The sequence below is a fragment of the Propithecus coquereli genome, unplaced genomic scaffold (genome assembly GCF_000956105.1).
Source record: "Propithecus coquereli isolate 6110/MARCELLA unplaced genomic scaffold, Pcoq_1.0 Scaffold273, whole genome shotgun sequence".
Taxonomy (NCBI): domain Eukaryota; kingdom Metazoa; phylum Chordata; class Mammalia; order Primates; family Indriidae; genus Propithecus; species Propithecus coquereli.
The window spans coordinates 2,023,694-2,042,679 of NW_012148319.1; the positions used below are offsets into that span (position 1 = coordinate 2,023,694).

General features: G+C 37.9%; 1 protein-coding gene across 1 annotated transcript in view; it reads right to left on the reverse strand.

Annotated features, from left to right (window-relative positions):
• Positions 1–18,534, reverse strand: part of AKAP6 (A kinase (PRKA) anchor protein 6) — a 454,618-nt gene extending 436,084 nt beyond the window's left edge. The window contains exon 1 of the mRNA XM_012647884.1: positions 18,323–18,534. The gene's annotated coding sequence lies outside the window, so the exon portion shown is untranslated. The remainder of the gene's footprint in view (positions 1–18,322) is intronic.
• Positions 18,535–18,986: the final 452 nt, after the last annotated feature.

Genomic DNA, 18,986 nt, shown 5'->3' on the forward strand with positions numbered 1-18,986 from the left:
TTATTTATTTCTCAATCATTTATGTATATTACTATGTACTCACATATATTCATTTTATACTTTAAGTTATAACTCAATATTATATTATTTATTAAATATGGCCAACAGAAACTCTTTCAGCTTGGCTCCCATGTCTCTTTGACATGCCCCATCCTTTTGTTTCTTGAGCACTTCTTTACTTTCATGAACTATGTGATGCTCATGTTCACCTTAAATTTTTCCCTGCCCCAACCCTATTATTAGCCATTTCTCCAAGGAGAAATTCTTTTACTGAGGAACAGTGTATAGAAACCAAGATCTGGGCATCAGTGTTTTCCTTCAACTACCTTTTAATAAGTTTGTTGAGCATTTGAGTTAGAGTATATAAAGTACTTCTTGACATAGGAGCCTGACACATAGTAAGCACTCAATAAGTGAAATAAGCCATTATTGTCGTTGTTGTTACTATGTACATTTATAATAAATCTGGAACTTCTAAATCCTAATCCAAAATTGTATCTCATTAAGTCATTGCATCAAGCCCTAACAAGCCCACAGATCTTTCCATATTTCTGAGGCTCAGGACCACACAAGGCCAAGAGATAGACACTTCTCCACCCCCAGGCCAGGAGTCTGCATTCTTTGGCCATAAAACTTTTTTCCTCTTTTCCCAGCATCTACACAGAACCATAAAATCAAACGCTAAAGATCTCCTCAGATTAATAAGTTTTAAGTTCAAATTAAACATTTTGAAGGGCATTAAAAAAAACCCACTTCAGGCTGGGTGTGGTGGCTCACGCCTGTAATCCTAGCATTCTGGAAGGCCGAGGCGGGCGGACTGTTTGAGCTCAGGAGTTCGAAACCAGCCTGAGCAAGAGCGAGACCCCGTCTCTACTAAAAATACAAAGAAATTAATCGGACAACTAAAAATATATAGAAAAAATTAGCCGGGCATGGTGGCGCATGCCTGTAGTCCCAGCTACTCAGGAGGCTGAGGCAGGAGGATCGCCTGAGCCCAGGCGTTTGAGGTTGCTGTGAGCTAGGCTGACTCCACAGCACTCTAGCCTGGGCAACAGAGTGAGACTCTGTCTTAAAAAAAAAAAAACAAAAAAACAACCCACTTCTATATATAAGCCAAATTCACTTTGGTATCAATAGAGTGCAGTTTTGAATTCCTACCCAAAATAGCTGTTCTTTTGAAATACTGCAATGTCACCCTTTTGGAAATGTCTGTTGTCCTATAGATCTGTAAAAAGTCCCTTCAATTCTTATCTGTCACACACCAAAGTCATTGTTTTTATTGAGTAACAGCTACTAGAGAGTCCCTTTTATGAATTATAACCTAATCCCAAGGGTCCTAAGGGAGTAACTTAAGGGTTCCTCTACCTCTGGCTGGTTAGAGTGGCTGCAGGAATCCCTTGTCATGAGAATCAGACAGAAGTCCTGAGAGGACCTGTGAAGAGGACCCTGGCACCAATGGGCTGGCCTCAGGACACAAGAACAGCAATGACTAAAAAAATCTAGTGCCACTAACACCTTTCAAGAGTTATCTGGGCCCTGCAGAGTTATTGGCTGGGGAGCACTGTGGAAAACTCACCCTGGTTTAGGATATATCAGAAGCCTGGAGAGTCCAGGGCAAAAGCATTGCAAGAGAAACACTAGGAGAAAAAAGGAAATAGAAGTTCCTTGATCAGACAAAAGTCTTCTGAGTTTTTCAGTATCTGCATACTTCTTACTAAAGACTCAGCTTCTATTCGTTCCTGGTTACCTGCTTTTTGCTCTTGGTATCTTAGAATGTGCTAATTTTATTTTTGGTTATTTTCGCTCTGTCCCAAAACCTACATTCTTCTAGGCAAGGCCAGCTGATCCCTAGCATAGGCTGCAGCCTTTAAAATTCCCTGGTACCTGTCTAGCATATTTCTGGTCTGGCCCATCTTGAACTTCTTGCTTTAGCTCCTGGCATGATCCTACCCAGCTGTCTCCTCCAGGTCCTTGACCTCCCCAGCCCATCATCACATATCACTATCCAGAGCAGCCCCTGCCCTTGGGTCATGGCCCTCAGGGGCCATGTGGCCTCACACAAATGTCCTCCAGGGCCTAGAAAATGTATCCCAATTTCCTTGAGGAAAAGAATTATAAGAATCAGCAACCAAAGTAAGCTTTTGGGAATCTAAGCAAAACCTCATAACTCTGGTGAAGATTGTCTTTCCTTTCCTACAGTAGGAACCAGGACAACAGAAGAAGCAGATTCCTTACTTTTAACATTGTTCTATTACTATTAACTAAATTTTAGATTTTATTAAAAAATGGCCAAGGGGCAGAATGCTTCAAGGGCTGGAGTGGCCATATAGTTAGGTGCATCGATATTATGAAGAGAGCATGGGATTAAGGGTCATTTACACCTGGATTCAGTTTCTTAGTCTCTGCTTACCACTTGAGGGACTTTGGGCAAATCAAAGATCACAGCTTCAATGCCTGTAAAATAGTAACACAATATTACAAGATCTATAATTTACTTTAAAATACTTCAGATGCATGACAATTAATTTAAGTTTCATTTCTAGGCCAAGTCAGCTAAAACAATCTCTGAAATATACAGTCCCGAAGTGGGTGTATATGCCAGGCAGCATTACCACAGAAAGGGGGTGGACTCACTCCTACCTTAATCAATAACCATTACTTTGCCATTTATTTAATAGTAAGCTGAAAGTTAGAAATGGGTTTTACTTGGTGAAATTAAAGGTATTCAAGACATGTGGGTTAGCTAAAATAGTTTAGGGACACTTGTAGGAAAAAAGGATAAGAATCCTCTAATGCCTCAACTTTGCACCCCTTAGTGATGTTGTGTGAGGCCCAATTCCTAATCTCTCCTTATCTCTAACCAGTGGTTTAGACCGATTTCTGATTGCATGATCATGAAGCATTCTAAAGGATACAGAATCCTACCTCAAGTAAAGCTTTTTTTTACTCAATATATAGTTAGAGTACGTAAAAGTAAATAGAGCTGGGAGTTCATCAACCTACCAAACAGGTTGTATGAAATATTTTGTGCCTATTTTGCTAATGAATGCTAGTCTAATAAATATCTCTGTGTGTTGAAGATTTGGGCCTGAGGCTTGCATTCATTACAACTTGTTATTATGACTGTGGAAGAGTAATTGTCACTACTTCAAACTTCTTGGGTAGCTACCATGATTTCCACAAACAGCCTAAAATCTGGGTGTGATCAAATTAGTTTAAGGAAATTCTCAATTTCCATCCTTCACACCCCACGCAATGGTTGAGATGTTACATGTGAAAGTGGTTGGTAAACTCTAAAATGCAGTACAAACATACAGTCTCAGAAATATTTTTGATTTGTGCAATTCAAGTTTCCCTAGGCTCACCAGCCTGGAGGTTCAAATGGAGTCACATTTTGCCCTATGATTTTCTGCATCTTTCTCTTACCTGCCTCACCAGAGTCTAGCTCCCTGAAAAGAGGGCCCTAAGAAGAATTTCCTGAGGTTCCAGCATGAGTCTCACGTGTGCACACTCATTGCATCATAGGCACCTTTAACAGGAAGAGCCGCTATTTCTGAGCATCATCAGGCCCCACCCATTGATGCTCTAGAGCAGTGGTCTCCATGACAGGGACTCATCATGAAGGGGGATGCAAGGCAAACCTTTGGGGGTATGAAGAAAATATCAGAGCTTCTGTTTAATTTTTGTTTTATTCTTTAAAAATTTTACTTCCATATATATTTTATAAAATATTTAGGATATTAATATATGAGAGGGCTTAGACACTTTTTAACAGATGAAAATGTCAATCAAAAGAGTTCGGAAACCTCTGGTTTAGAGCATCTGTGGATAGAGGGAATGTGCCTTTCTACCACTTCTACAATATAAACTGCTGAAGGCTACTGAAACAGTGGTATTGTGCTCAGATAACATACAGATTATATAGTGGAACAGCTCTTATGTACAGCTCACTCGCCCCTCCCTAGTTTTTCTAGGACTGAGTCCTGAGTCCAGGGAGTGGCTGAGATAGGACATTTCCTTATGAGCCACATCAAACTGGCCTCAGAATCACCCCACTCTCTGATGATTAGAGCTTATCATGGATGATCCCACCTCTCTCAGGATGAGTTCTCTCCAGAAAATTTTTTTGACCATAGTGCCAATATACTGATGGGATAGACCACAACTCATCTCAGACACAGGGCAGACATTCAGCAGATGTACCCAGACATGTCTGAAGCTCAGTGATGGAGACAATTCAAGCTGAGATGCTACTGTCTACACCACAGCTGACAGCCTAAAGGGAAATTTCACCCTTAGTTGCTAAGTCATATAATCATTTCCAAAGCAATGCTTTACCTGTACCTAGGAAAAGCCTGTAGGTAATCTTGTTCCCTGAGAGTTACCCCCGTGTCTGCTTATGTCTCTAATACCTGTGGGAAAAATGTGAAGTGAACTATATAGAACATTTTAATACCTGGGTGTACAACACTGTGGGAATTGAATCTGTATTATTAAGTAAATACACATTTTAAAATGTGGAATTTCTCTCGACAATATTGAATTTTATCTGTGAGTTTTATTATTCATTAGCCCCAAATGATTTTCTATGAAAACATTTTCCCCAAATTAGAAAAGAAGCATAAAAAAAATAAAATGTGACATATAAATATTCATTTTACACAGCCATTTTATGAAAAGCCCTTCTGATCCCATCCAAGCCTCCTTCTGAGCCTCATTCCAAACACTTATTCTCTATACCATCGTTTTCCTTATACATACTCTTAAAATCTTCTTGCTTAACATGGGAGGCACTCATACTCAGAAATGCCCTTATCTCCATCCAGCTGGGACCCCTAGTTGCTCCTCAAGGCTCACCACACTAGCCACACTGGATACTTGAGGTTGTCCTAGACACGGGCTTTCACAGACATGGAAAAGGTTCAGAGAGCAGCTAGGAAGAGCATGGAGATGGGAGGGACTTCCATGAGAGAATGTCTAATAGTATCTATGGTCTATAGTTTAGAAAAAGGGAAGTCAGGAGATGAGGGAGCATAACCCAAATTTATCACATAATAAAAAATTTATGGGGTGACCCTAAGCTCATTTTCATCAAATCCCAGAGACTTAGAAACAAGACAGGACTTGGTGACTCAATAGGATTTGGGTGAGGAGAAAGATGGAACAGAGGGCTGAGGATGACTCCCAGTCTCCACCCCGAGAGATGGGATTGAAGACAATGCTTTATTCCAGACAGAAAGGATGAGATCATTTGAGGTATGCAGAGTGAAAAGTGCCTGTGAAAGATTCAGGAAAAGACATACAGAAAGCAGAAGAAATATAAGTCTGAATCTCAGGAAAAATAACCAGAGGCCAGATATCTGAATTTATGAGTCATCAGCAGATGGCTATAGGAGAAGCCATCAATAAGCATAGATCATCCAGAGAAAAGGAAGAGAGTCAAAGATTTGTCCCTTCTGGTCTGGTACCAGACTTACGCTTTCATGACAGTTATTTTAGACTAAATAAAACATTAAACTTGTTTACCTAGTAGGCATTAATAGAACACTTACAAATACTTAACCTTAGTGACGTTTTTTGCTCAAAGGACTTTACAGAAAAAAACTTGAAATCTATTTGCTATAAATACATACAATCTAATAGTCTGTAGTTTTCTTATAGGAGTTTGTTATTGTTATTTAAAAAAAAAAACAAAATACAAAAAAGAGAAGAGTTGAAGTAAATTTGTAGATGTCAGATGAACTATGGAATCACTGCTCCAGAAAGTTACTTGAGGATGACATAAAAGATAACCTTCCCATTCACCCCAACAATGTCCCTTGGAAACCTTGTCAAAAGCATACACTGCTCTAGCAGATACAACACTAAGCTGTAATACCAGGAAGGATTCCTTTTCCTAGTAATCCACCCTTTCTTATAACTATTTCTCTTCTAATCTATTTAGGTCCACTTAGTAGCTAAACATTTACATATTTATGATTGCAGGGTACTATGATGGTTACTAGTAACAGTATCATGACCATTTACTGAGTACCAAGCACATATCAGGCATCATTCTGGGAGCCACAGGCATTCTTTTCAGCAAGCTTGAGAGGCAGGCATTATCATTTCCATTTTACAAACAAGGATATTGGAAGCCAACAAAGTTGAGCAACTTGTGGGTAGCAGAAAAGCAGTATTCAAGCCCAGATATATCTTTCACCAAGGCCCCTGTATGTGCTTTACACTACTTTACTAACCCATTTAAGGACTGGCTTTCATCACTGGCTTTCATCAATAGTAAAGACTAACATTGTTATGATAATAAACAAATTATTGGATTGAACCACATAAAACTGCTGATATTTGGCCATTTTTACAACAAAAATGGGAATTCCATATGGTTTGACCTAATAAAAGTACATTCATTTGTATTTTATATGAATGTCTGGAGCAGAATTTCTAAAGAGATTCTATACCCAATAGTAAGGGTAGCAGAGAACCAAGTATTTTACCGAGCTCATTAACAGAAAATATATATTGCGGCTAAAAAGAGAAAGGACAAATAGAAACACAAATATGCAAGATAAGGAAATGCTAAAAAAATTTTCTTGTGAGAGACAATAACTTGTTAGTTTAAGTGCAACTTTAAGTGTTGACTATAAGTTGACCACCGAGCATACTGTTAAATATAAGCTAATGAAATATACAAATGTGAAATATAAATGGTATATAAACACTATTGTCTGAATGTTTGTCTCCTCCCAAAAATTATATGTTGAAATCTTAACCCCCAAAGTAATGGTATTAGGATGTAGGGCTTTTAGAGGTGATTAGGTTATGGGGGTAGAGGCCTTATAAAGGAGGACCAGGAGAGACTCCTTGTCCCTTCCACCATGTGAGGACACAGCTAGAAGGTGCCATCTGTGAACCAGAAAGGGGACACTCACCAGACACCAAATCTGTGGTGCCTTGATCTTGGACCTGCCATCCTCCAGAATTGTAAGAAATAAATTTCTATTGTTTATAAGCTACCCAGCTTATGGTATTTTTTTATAGCAGTCCAAACAGACTACAATAATAAATTAAAATATGTTTTCATCTACATGAGGGCACTAAGCAAATTTAAAATATTCTATCGAACATCTTTTTGAAAAATCACAAAACTGAACAACTGAAAAATATGGAGAACCCGATAAATGAGGCATAAAATATTAGAGATATCAGGAAACAAAAATCATTTAAATTTAACCCTTGTGTTTTACTGTGGAGAAAACCAAGGTTCAAGATTATCTAAAACTCGGGTTCCTTACTCCCAGTCTAGTGTTCTCTGAAGTAGACTAGAATAAAATGCTATTTGAACATAATAACATTCTTGTGTATTGCAACTCGTCATGTCATGTACTGCAAATGTAAGAAAATTTTCATGAGGTATAACTTTGATCTTATAGCATGATGAGGTTACAAAAATAAATATATTAAATAAAAACATTGAGTTTTAAATTTTAACAGCATTATTTTTTCTTATTCAGCCTGTGATTATTATGGTATAACCAAAACACTGCCTTCTCCCAGGATGTTTTTCTAATTGCTTTTGGATATTGTTTGTCTTTCTAAAGAGGAAGGCATTCTAAAAATAGGATGCTGTCAAAATGGTTTGAATTTCAAGAAAAAAAAACTCACACCTGCTCCCTGATAAATAAATACTCAGTTCAAAAGCATGACATTTAGAATATGCCTATGGTACAAAATTCAGCTGTAAATATCCACTGCTAAAAGACAGTTTGCCTCTAATTCAAAATAAATAGCAGAAATAGGCTATCTTCATTATTTCCTTCATTTATGAGGCTGTATGTTCTTTTGGCCAAACAACTGTATCATTACGCTTCTGCATTTTGCTTACTTCTCATTAGAGCATTTTTAATAGCAACAGGGAAGGGCTAATTGCCATGGCTTATCATTCTCCCTATCTGGTACTTTCATCGAAGATTCTTTCAAAATGCACCAATCTATCAATCTGAGATTTACAGCTAAGGACTCATGATTTAAAGTAGAATAAATTACTCTCTTTCTGAAGGAGACTCAAATTCACTAAAGAGAGAAAGAAAAAGACAACCACTAGTGGAAGAATCATTACATCTTTCAAATGACCTATGAAACCTCAGCTCCCTCATAGAAACCCTATAGAGAGGAGGACATCAGACATGTCCAGGCAATATCCATGCTTTCAATAGAAGAGTTTAGAATAATTGAATGGTACATGATGCCCTAACCATCAGCCACAGGGTTTTCTGGCATGTTATCTGGAATAGCAAGAATAACTCAAGGGTATTTAGTAACTTAACAAGGATCACTGCAAAAGAGAATTAATTTTCTATATACAATAGAATGCAACCATGTTCCTTCTTTCGTAGGGTTACATGGATTCATTCACTCTAACAATAAATATTCATATTTACTGAGCACCTACCATATGCCAGGCACTATTCTAGGAGCTAAAGAAACATCATTGAACAAAATAGACAAAAATTGCTGCTCTTGTACAATTTACATTATACTAGGGGGAAACAAACAAGTAATAAATAAGTCAAATGTTTAGTTTTCAGGTGGTGATAAGTGTTATGGAGAAAAATTAAGCAGGGAAAAGAAATGAGGATAATATATATGTTTTATGCAGTATAAGCATTTAAAATACATTACAGGGTTCTTTCCATTAATAAAAGCTCTAAAAATGATTTCCATGATACTAGGGTTGGCACTGAGAAGAAACTGCATTTTCTTCTTGGGGGAGTAATAATCTTATCCCACTACTTCTAAATAGTGAAATAATAACTTTCATTTATCAAATGGTCACTTTGTGCCAATAACTTTACACAAAATACTTCATTTCATCCTGTAAAATGTATATTCTCCTTATTTTATATCTGGAGAAAATGAGACTCCAAGAACCCAAGATCACAGATCTAATAATTTTATGGTAGTGCTAAGATTCAAAGGTAAATATACCTATCTCCAAAATCCACCCTACCAGGCTCTGTTTTTGTTCAGGGTTTAGGTACAGGGTGTCAGGAGATGGAGTGAATCAAGAAAAGCAGCATGACTATTGCTCACACAGCACCACCCACCTCCTACTTACCTCCCCCACCACTAATCTCCTACTCAGAGAATATCAGTATGTGTACATATGTGTGAATTGTTGGATTTTAGGAATACAAAATATAAACTTCCCATTTGGTAAAAGCTAGTGCAAAAAATCACTTTAGGTTTGGTAATGTGACATTTCCATTACCATTTGAGGCTCCAGATGAAAATGGTTTCTCCTCAAGCCAGTTGACAGCACTCAATTTACTACTTCTCGTTTGAGTTATGTTAACAGACATGGTATTTAGACAAAGATGCTGTTAAGATCTAAGAACCAGAGAAAACCATCATACCAGAGACTATGATTTCTGTTATTGTTTTAAAGAATGATTTCTTAAAAGTAAAACAAAATATATGGGTTTATTAACCTTCACAACAAATAAACCAAACGATACTAACCAGAGCAAAGAACAAAAGGAAAAACTCTCTAAGCAAAAAATAAGGTGAAATGTGTCTCTTCTTAGGCTGGTTGTGTTATCTTTTTCTTCGTCCTCTGTCTCTCAATCTATTCCTTTTCAGTTTAGTTGGTCAAAATTCAAATGTTTAAAAATCCTGTTATCAATTATTTATTACTAAATTAGTACCATAACATCTTAATTCACCAGTCTGATTCTTTATTAGTTCTCAGAACAATCACACCTATTTTTTTGGTTGTTTTTAGTTTTACCTTTGTTTTCAGAACTGTCCCTTTTTCTTGGAGCAGCTGCCCTTCTGAGGTAGGTGTTCCTCTGTAGTGTTCTAGAAGCTGAGTGCCACTCTTAGCCAAGACTGAAGAAATTTTAACTATTAAAAGCTAAATGCAAAAGCAAAATGCAGAAAGCTAACAGCTTCTTGCTGTGCTACCCATCTTCTTATCACCACCCCCCCTTATTTTTATTTATTTTTAATTAAAAATGAAATGTAACAGTAACATTAAGGGATAATTTTTTTAACTGTGCTTGCACACTTGTTTTCATTTTTGCGTCTAGTCTTCTACTACATGTGGCCCTACTGTTTCAGTTACTTCTAGTTGATCCCCCACATAGACTGCCCAAAAGAATGACTAACATGAGTTTTAAAGAGTCATTCCCTTTCAGTTCATACAAACACACAAAAAAAGATTAAATATAGGGCAGTATTTGAATTAACTATTAAAAACTAAATGCAAATGGATTACTTCCAAGAGGCATATCAGAACTTTAGTGTCATTTGATTTAACACATTAACCACCGTGTGAGTTGTATTAACACTAGTTTTGCGCCTGGGGCCTCATGAAGCAAAACCTGAGCAAAACCCTGCAGATGGTTCATGAAAATCTTGTTGATGTTCTTATTGTTATAATTTATATTGACAAATTAATTCTAAAAACATGGATTAAATGAATAGAAGTCAATAAATTTCATTTTTCATTACATTTTTCATTAAATTAGAAAGGATCATTTTGTTTTCAAAGTTTTTATTCTATTTTCATAATAAAATACCATAGCCCCAAGGAAAAGTTTTCTTTTTCTAGTGTGGCAGTCAATGTGTTAAGATGGGTCATGTTTATGCTACTGTAATGGGAATAAATAGTGGCAGGGAGATGAGGGCCAGGGGGGCTGCTAGTGGGGAGGATTGTGCTGGGTTCAGAACTGTTCCACACTGGGTGGAGTAGATAGGAGTGATGGTGATAGAAGACTGGGTCGGGTAGAAACAAATTGTGAACACTAAGGATTGAGAAAGCTGAGAGGGGGCTTGGAAACAACGATTTTGAGTGGGCCAGCAACGGTAACAAATTATCAGAAAAACATTTAAATCAAGAAACTGGATGAGGAGAACAGAAGATGAGAAGGCACCCACAAATATGCCTGGAGCTCCTTTCAGGGTATGTCCCACAGGCAATATACATGTGTGTGCTTATGGTCAGCCTTATTTGTAAAATGTTTGTTCCATTAGCACATGATCTTGTACATCCTAGACATTTGATGCATTTGTCAATTGACTACTGATGAAATTATCTGAAACAGCTGGTATTATGGGTTGGACAATGGTGAATATGGTGAGCATCAGGACTATTCAGGGATACAGAGCAAGGCCATGAGTTCCAGGGGCTTGATCCTTGAAGAAGACTCTACCCTTAGGCTTCCAAGAGGTGACCAGAGCCCCTTATAGACTTGTCAGGTTCCTGTTTACTCACACAGTCAAAAGAAAAAAATTTACCTCTTTCCTGCATAGCAAGTGCCATCACTCATATTAATTCTCTAACAACTCTATGCAAATCTGTAGATTAATAGATTCACAGCCACTTCTCACTGGACATGATAGGTGGGAATGCTTCATCTAGCATAAGGTATAGGAGTTGGTCACTAGGATCTCATTATTATAAACATCAATGGTGGATCTGGACTTCTGAACATTAGTATGGCTGGAACTGCCTTGCTGGAGAAGGGTTCATTATAAATTTTGACTATGTAATTCCCTTTTTAATTAAAAAAAAAAAAGCTCTTCCTGTAGTAACATAACCTCAAATTACAGGTCCTCAGCCTTCTGGAAAGAGAGAGTTAAGAGAAAAAGAAAGAAAGAAAGAATAGTACTAAAAAAAAAAAAAATACCCAGCCAGCATAATAAATATTTTGGGTAACTTAAATGAGAGTTAAACAAAGAAGGAGATAAAAGTAATCAAGTAGTAAACAAAGGCCAGAAGAATTAATATAAACATTGAAACAACAGGATGGTTAATTAGCTTCCTTTGCAAAGAAGCTTTGGTTTCTCCCCTGAAAGCAATGGTTGTGACAAATAAATCTGACCTACCAAATATCTTCAGGTATAATGTAATATATCCCCCATTGCCTATAAAAGAAATGCCACTAAATTACCATGTATAGGAGCTTTGCTCTGGGTTGTTTGGGTAACAATGGTCCCTTAGTTTTTTAAGCACTACAATTTCTATTTGAATTGTTTCAGAGTGGGAGGAAGTCTCAAATTCAAACAACTACAGGGTTCAGGTAGTACCAAAAGGGCCAAACCAGACTGGTTATGTAACTTATAGGTTCAGTGTAAAATGAAAATGCATAGCCCCTTGTTCAAAAATTATTAAGAATTTCAAGATAGCAACACGAAAGCATTAAACTAAGTGTGGACCCTTCTAAGTGTAGAGCCCTATCCAACTGCACAGGTTGTACATCCATGAAGCCTGCCCTGGAGCCATGCAAAACAAGCTGCAGACCAGATTCTGCTCATGCATTAGCCAGTTTGAGACCCTGTTCCAAAGGTTCCACATTCTCTCCCTGGTTCCCCTTGTGACTCAAAGCACACAGTTGTAAGATAGCTGGAAGTGTTTGGAGCATGCCCTAGAGCTGAAGAGCAGAGAAAAACATGGCTGGTGGCTTACAAAGGAAACAAAGTCTCTCCTTTATGTTCACCAAGTCTTAAAACCAACTCAAGGATTTACATGCTGACAGATATGTGCTTATGGAGAAAAAAACCTTGTGTCTTAATATTAATAATTCAAAATACATTTGTCCATCCTCATCCCCAGAGGATATGTTCTAAGACCCTCTAATGGATGCCTGAAACCTCGGACAGTACCAAATCCTATATATACTACATTTTTTTTTCCTATACATACCTACCTACGGCAAAGTTTAATTTATAAATTAGGCACAGTAAGAGATTAACAACAATAACTAATAATAAAGTAAAACAATTATAACAATATGCCAACATCACTAATCTTAAGCTTTGGGGCCATTATTAAGTAAAATAGCGTTATCTGAACACACGCACTGTTGATACCACAACAGTCAATCTGATAACCAAGATGGCTCCTAAGTGACTACCAGGAAGGTAGTGTATACAAAGTAGATATGTTAGACAAAGGGATGATTCACATCCTGGGCGGCACAAAGAAGATGGTGTGAGATTTCATCAAGCTACTCAGAACAGCGTATAATTTAAAACTTATTAACTGTTTATTTCTGGAATTTTCCATTCAGTATTTTCAGAATGCTGTTGACTGTTGGTAACTGAAACCACGAAAAGCAAAAGCACAGCAGGGACTCCAGTACATAAAACTCTGTTGCCAGGCCAAAGTCCTAGAAAAAGTGATATACCTCTGAAAAACCTTCTCACTTACGGCTTGTTTACAGAGTTGGGTAGGTGCAATCGCCATCAAAGAGGAACAATCAATCAACCTGCAAGTGATTTTTTTCCTGCTTGGACATAACAAGCTGAATATATCTTATATATGAGTGAATGCGCACCTGAAAATTTTCATGAAAATACAATCTTACTTTTAACTACATTAGTTAATATGATTGTTTAGAGAAATGTTTCTCATTTGAAATGATGTTTGTAAGGCACAGTAGGGTGAATAGACAAGACTGAAGAGGTGACTGGTATACTCCTGCGTCACACATACCTCCATTAACAGGCTGGCTGGCATGTTCAATTAATATTATTTTTTTTTTTTTTTGAGACAGAGTCTTGCTTTTGTTGCCTGGCCTAGAGTGAGTGCCGTGGCGTCAGCCTAGCTCATAGCAACCTCAAACTCCTGGGCTCAAGCGATCCTCCTGCCTCAGCCTCCCGAGTAGCTGGGACTACAGGCACAAACCACCACGCCCAGCTAATTTTTTGTTTCTACTTTTAGTTGACTGGCTAATTTTTTCTATTTTTTAGTAGAGATGGGGTCTTGCTCTTGCTGAGGCTAGTCTCGAACTCCTGAGCTCAAGCGATCCCCCCGCCTCGGCCTCCCAGAGTGCTAGGATTACAGGCGTGAGCCACTGCGCCCAGCCAGGATGTTTAATTTAAAGGGCTCTCTGGACAAATAGTTTTTAAAGGTGAGAAATATCTTTTATAAAAATGAAAATATCTCTCCTTAATTAATCTGTCATATACATTTTATATTTTCACATGTCAGGTTTGTCAATTGAGACAGACATCTACTTTTTACTGATTATATTTCTCAGATTAAGTTATACCAAAAAAATGCTAATTGCCACACTGGCCTTGTCCACAGTTGGCAAGATTTTAATACAAACTCAAGCAGAAAAAAAGCTATTATTTAACACAATGGGTTCACCTCTACATATACACCACATATACATATTCACCTATACAAATGTGCAGAGATAATGGGTTTATCTATTAGCACATGGAATAAAACATAAATAGAAATAGTATTGCAGTGTCATAGGGGATAAATTATTCTACCACAAATTTATCTATTTATTTTTGTCTCCCGCTCTAGAATGTAGTAGGGGAAGAGATTTACATCTGTTTTATTCATTGCTATGTTCCCTGAAAATGCCTGGCACATAGAAGATAATAAATATTTGTTGAATTGAATTAAATCCACAGTATCAAAAAATGGCCTTTCATGGATTCTAGGATTAGAAATAGAAGGAAATAAGAGACATGTAGCAGGATCACCAACTTCCCTAAATTCCACCGGCTATTTTATTCCCTAATTAGAACTGAACTCCTGTAGTCACTGTGCCTAGTAGCTCTGTTGCTTTCTGATCAGCCTCTCATTCCTGTATCTCACGCAAACACAAGCTTGAGCCTCCATGGAGCAGACTAGGACAAAGGTTAACTTCTTCCCAGAATCTGGAAAAGGCTAATGAGCCTTGTGGAATAATATTTCTAAGTATTCAACATACTGGAATCAATATCAGTGTGCTGTCAGTATGTGCATTAGCCCCACACTCAAAGAACAGCCCTTAGAGCCCAATAATGACACTGGGTGTGGACAGCTGGGGATGGGCAAGATGATGCAGAGATGACTGTATCAGCTCTCCTCAAACACAAGGCTTCCAGGATATTACACAAGACTGTCATTCTTATACTTTGTCAGAGACAGACAGCATTTCGTTTCAGCCACTGATAAATTCAGCAAAATAAAGCCTCTTTTTATCTTCTTGATCCTGGCTCTGAGAGAAGTTTCTGTTTCTATTCATTGCCTGGTATTGCTAGGGAATACAAATGTCTTAAAGTTAGTAGAGCACTCACCACATATGTAGCTGATAAGACAGGTATAACAAAGTTGACACTACTGACTCAGGTAAGACCTGCTTTTAGTGCAACTCTGTCATGCCTACACTCATTCCATGCAGCATTTTCCATGCACAGATCCTGCTAGAAAGATTTGTAAACCAAGGGTAGTGGCAAAAGGTCTGAGCATCAATTCTGTATTACTTAAATCTCTAGGATCAGAGTAAATATTCACATCTGACCAGGATTCACGCTCGTCCTTACAGTAAAATTGATCTTAGTGTTGTAAATGAGATTTCATTCTGCATGTGAAATCTGAATTTCCAATTAGAATAAGGGGGAGTAGGGTAAGTGTGATGGAGTATAGATGACTGATCTGTATGGTATACACAGTTAAGATGTCATAAAACTGACATGACCATGGGTAAGCACATGGGCTTCACAGCCAGATTGCATTGGTTTGGATTCCTGGCCCAATCACTTCTTAATTATGTGACCTTAACCGAGTTTGCTAGCCTAACTAAAAATTAGTTTTTGCAAAATGTGAATAATAACACCTAATTCTATAAAGTGAGATTGTTACTCTCTACCTCATAGTGTTATTATAAGGGCTAAACAAGATATACACAAAGTTTAGTCCAGTACCTGAAGCACAATAAAAATTGAATAAATGATAGCTGTGGTTGTTGTTACGATTATTACTTTTATCGTCCCAACTATGGCCTAGTCACCTACAAAAAAATAACTTCGTTGTAACTTTGTAGTTCAGGTATGAAAGCTATAACCAAAACTATAGATGAGGTTAACTTCTTGTGAGACTTCCGTATTCTAAACTTGGCCACACAGTAAACATGGTCTTGATGATCTTTCAGTCATTACTGTGAAACAAAATCCCTTAAATTCTAGAAAGTTTCAGTGAGGCACCAATAAATACAGCCATATAGCAATCTCTCCCTTCCCCCATACACACACACACACACACACCCCATCTACCCCTTGGGGATATATTAAAACTAAGACAACCGAAATAGCCTTAGCCAGTAATTAAGACACACAGCTAATCAGAGAGCGGCACAGGCTGTGGCCCTCTGCAAAGAAACGAAGAAACAGAGCATCAGGATGACAGATCCCATTACCAGGGCTTTGTTCTCCTGGAGCAAAAGAGCACAAAAGCATAAAGTTGGGGAACTATAACTGCATTCTGAACATTTGTGGGGGGCGGGGGAAATCACAGGCTTGTCTGAACTGGGAGGATGTTCCACTAGATAACTGCGTCAGCCCACACCCACAGTGCCCTTCCCCACCCTCAGAGCATGACTCCACTTTTTCTAGCACTGCCCTTAAGGAATCTGGCTTCTGTGACTTCCAGTAATTGTACAAATCACCCATGATGAAGCAGCTGAGAGCACTGTTAGACAAAAGAGACAAGAATTAAGCAAATAGAAAACTCATTAAAATGCTGCCATTGGTTATATTTTACTCCTAGCAATTCATGTTACCAAACAAGTCTCTCTTCATTGCTTTTCCTTGGAAATAATACTTTAAAAGAATTCTAATGGGCACTGAGTGATTTTCTGCACACTTATAATCTAGCTACTAGACATTCTTTCCCTTCCCCCATCACCATCTAGCACTCCACCCTGTTACCTTAGAGCTTCTGACTTAGCTGTGTTCACACCCAGCAGTCCCAGAAGAGCTTTCTGCCCACATTATATGACATAAAAAAGCAGGCAATGAACAATTCATGTTCCTATGTGCTTGCGATAAAGCCAGGCTGAGCTGACCTCTCCCATCCCATACAGCAGCATGTCAGCCACATAAGCTTAGAGGACTGAGAGTAGCATGTGTGTGATGTGGTATAAACAAACTAATTAAAATCTGAGGTCTTTCACTCCAGCTAGTGCCTAATGGGACCAATATGCTCCACTCTGTGTGGAAAAAAAAATCACTCAAGCTAGCAAGAGGTACTGCTTTTCCTGCTTCGTGTGATATATCTCTCTTAGGTGTAATAATCAGCCTAAAAGAAGAGGAATTCAGGGGTTGCCATTCTTTCTTGTAAGACTTTTTGAATAAAAACTATCAACTTGGCAGCACTGAGACACAACAACCACTCCCTGATTCTAAGTGGACATATCGATCAATTCAACTGACATGTGCCTCCTCCTTTCTCTCCCCAGTAGCAATCAGCTGCACCAAGGAAATCCATTTCATTTCCCAAAACAAAAGGCAATACACAGCTCCTTACCTAACACTGTCAGACTACATTTTTTAGAAAGAAATAATAATAATGAAGATGCCTAAAGACAGAGCTAGGAGTTGAAAATGAAAATGATACATGTTTATCTAGAGTTTCAGAATTCAACTAAGCTTATAACTGAGTCTAGAGATCTGTATTCCCTACAATCACTGAGGATCCTGATATTTATTCATCATACCAGATTTTGGTTAAAGTTAAGCAAGAGATGGCAACACCACTGCCACTTCCAGAGGCTCTCCCCTGGGTTACCCTTCACTGCAACTGCCGCAGAGAGGAGACTTGTTCCTTTCTCAGTTATAAGTCAGCCTGCATACAACTCCAGCTATTTTAGAGACTAGCTAGAGATGGAAAAATATTGTGGCAGATTTTCAACTAACTGTGATGGACATGGGTTGAAGAACTACCGTGTAAATCGAAAGGCTCAAATAATTTTATTTGATTTGGGTCTTTATGCTTTTAATAAATTCTGTCTTGAACATGCAAGACATCTCCTTTCACATCAGGTTATGTCAAATGCTTATTCAGCATTAGTTCCTTGCCATGAAGAAACTGAAGCCCAACCAAGGTAAATACTGAATTTCATACGGCAAATTACTAAATATTTTATAACTCATAAGAGCAAATAAGGGACCGATTAGCTCTGCCCCATAAAAAAGAAATATATATCTTTACAATGTTTAGATACTGTTAACTACTCATTTTAGAGCTTATTTGGAGTTTTGCAATAGAAAATTATCTTATATTTATGAAAAAATCTATGAGAACACTTAAAAATAACAGATAGAGATACAAGAATAATTCCATGCATTTTGATTCCTATATGACTCCTGTAGGCCTTTGTCTTAACCCGGCAGCCTGAAAAACAGATTTAGGTAAAACAGCCTTCTTTCCCCAGTCCATTTTAAGCAGACAACATTCCCCCATTCTCCACCTTAGCAGACACCGACTAACCGACAAAACAGCCACGTAATTAAGGCCCAGACATTTAACACTCACCATCTCCTGCTCCCACCGTCTTCTTTTGATGTTTACAGCACATCTGTAGGATGCAATACTAGGAGATGCCTTGTTTGACCTGCTGCATGATGCTGTGACATCAGTTCAGATGATGCAGCTCATTATGGGAAAGACTGCTGTTGCTATGGCAACTGGGATGTGCTAGGAATCCTTGCTGCATTTCCAGTGGAGCCTGAGACAATACGGAAGCCCTGTAAGAAACAGACGATATGCAAAATTTAGACCAAAGGAAGAGGATTCCTCATTGGACTAAAATCCATAGGTTTCAAAGGGATTTCCCTGAAAGCACTTTGTAAAAAATAAAAATTACCTTCCCCTTTGTTGTTACATATTTAGAAAAAAGATGGGAGGGGAATATAGATTTAGTATTAAGCAAATAAAAATTCAAACGCACAATGTTTCCCTATTAGGCAATTTGATCACTTTGTCCTCTCTGGACAGCATTTTAAGATACCTTTTTAAAAGTTATTAAAAAGAGTTTTTGCTTATCTGTCAAAGACCAAAAGAACAAAACATAGAGCAAAACAATTAAAATGGAATATAAACAGCTGACCAAGTGACTCCAATTTTAAAGTAAACTGACTTTAATTCTCAAAACATGGACAAACCCTTGGCCAACAAAGTCTACCCTTACCATTTCCCT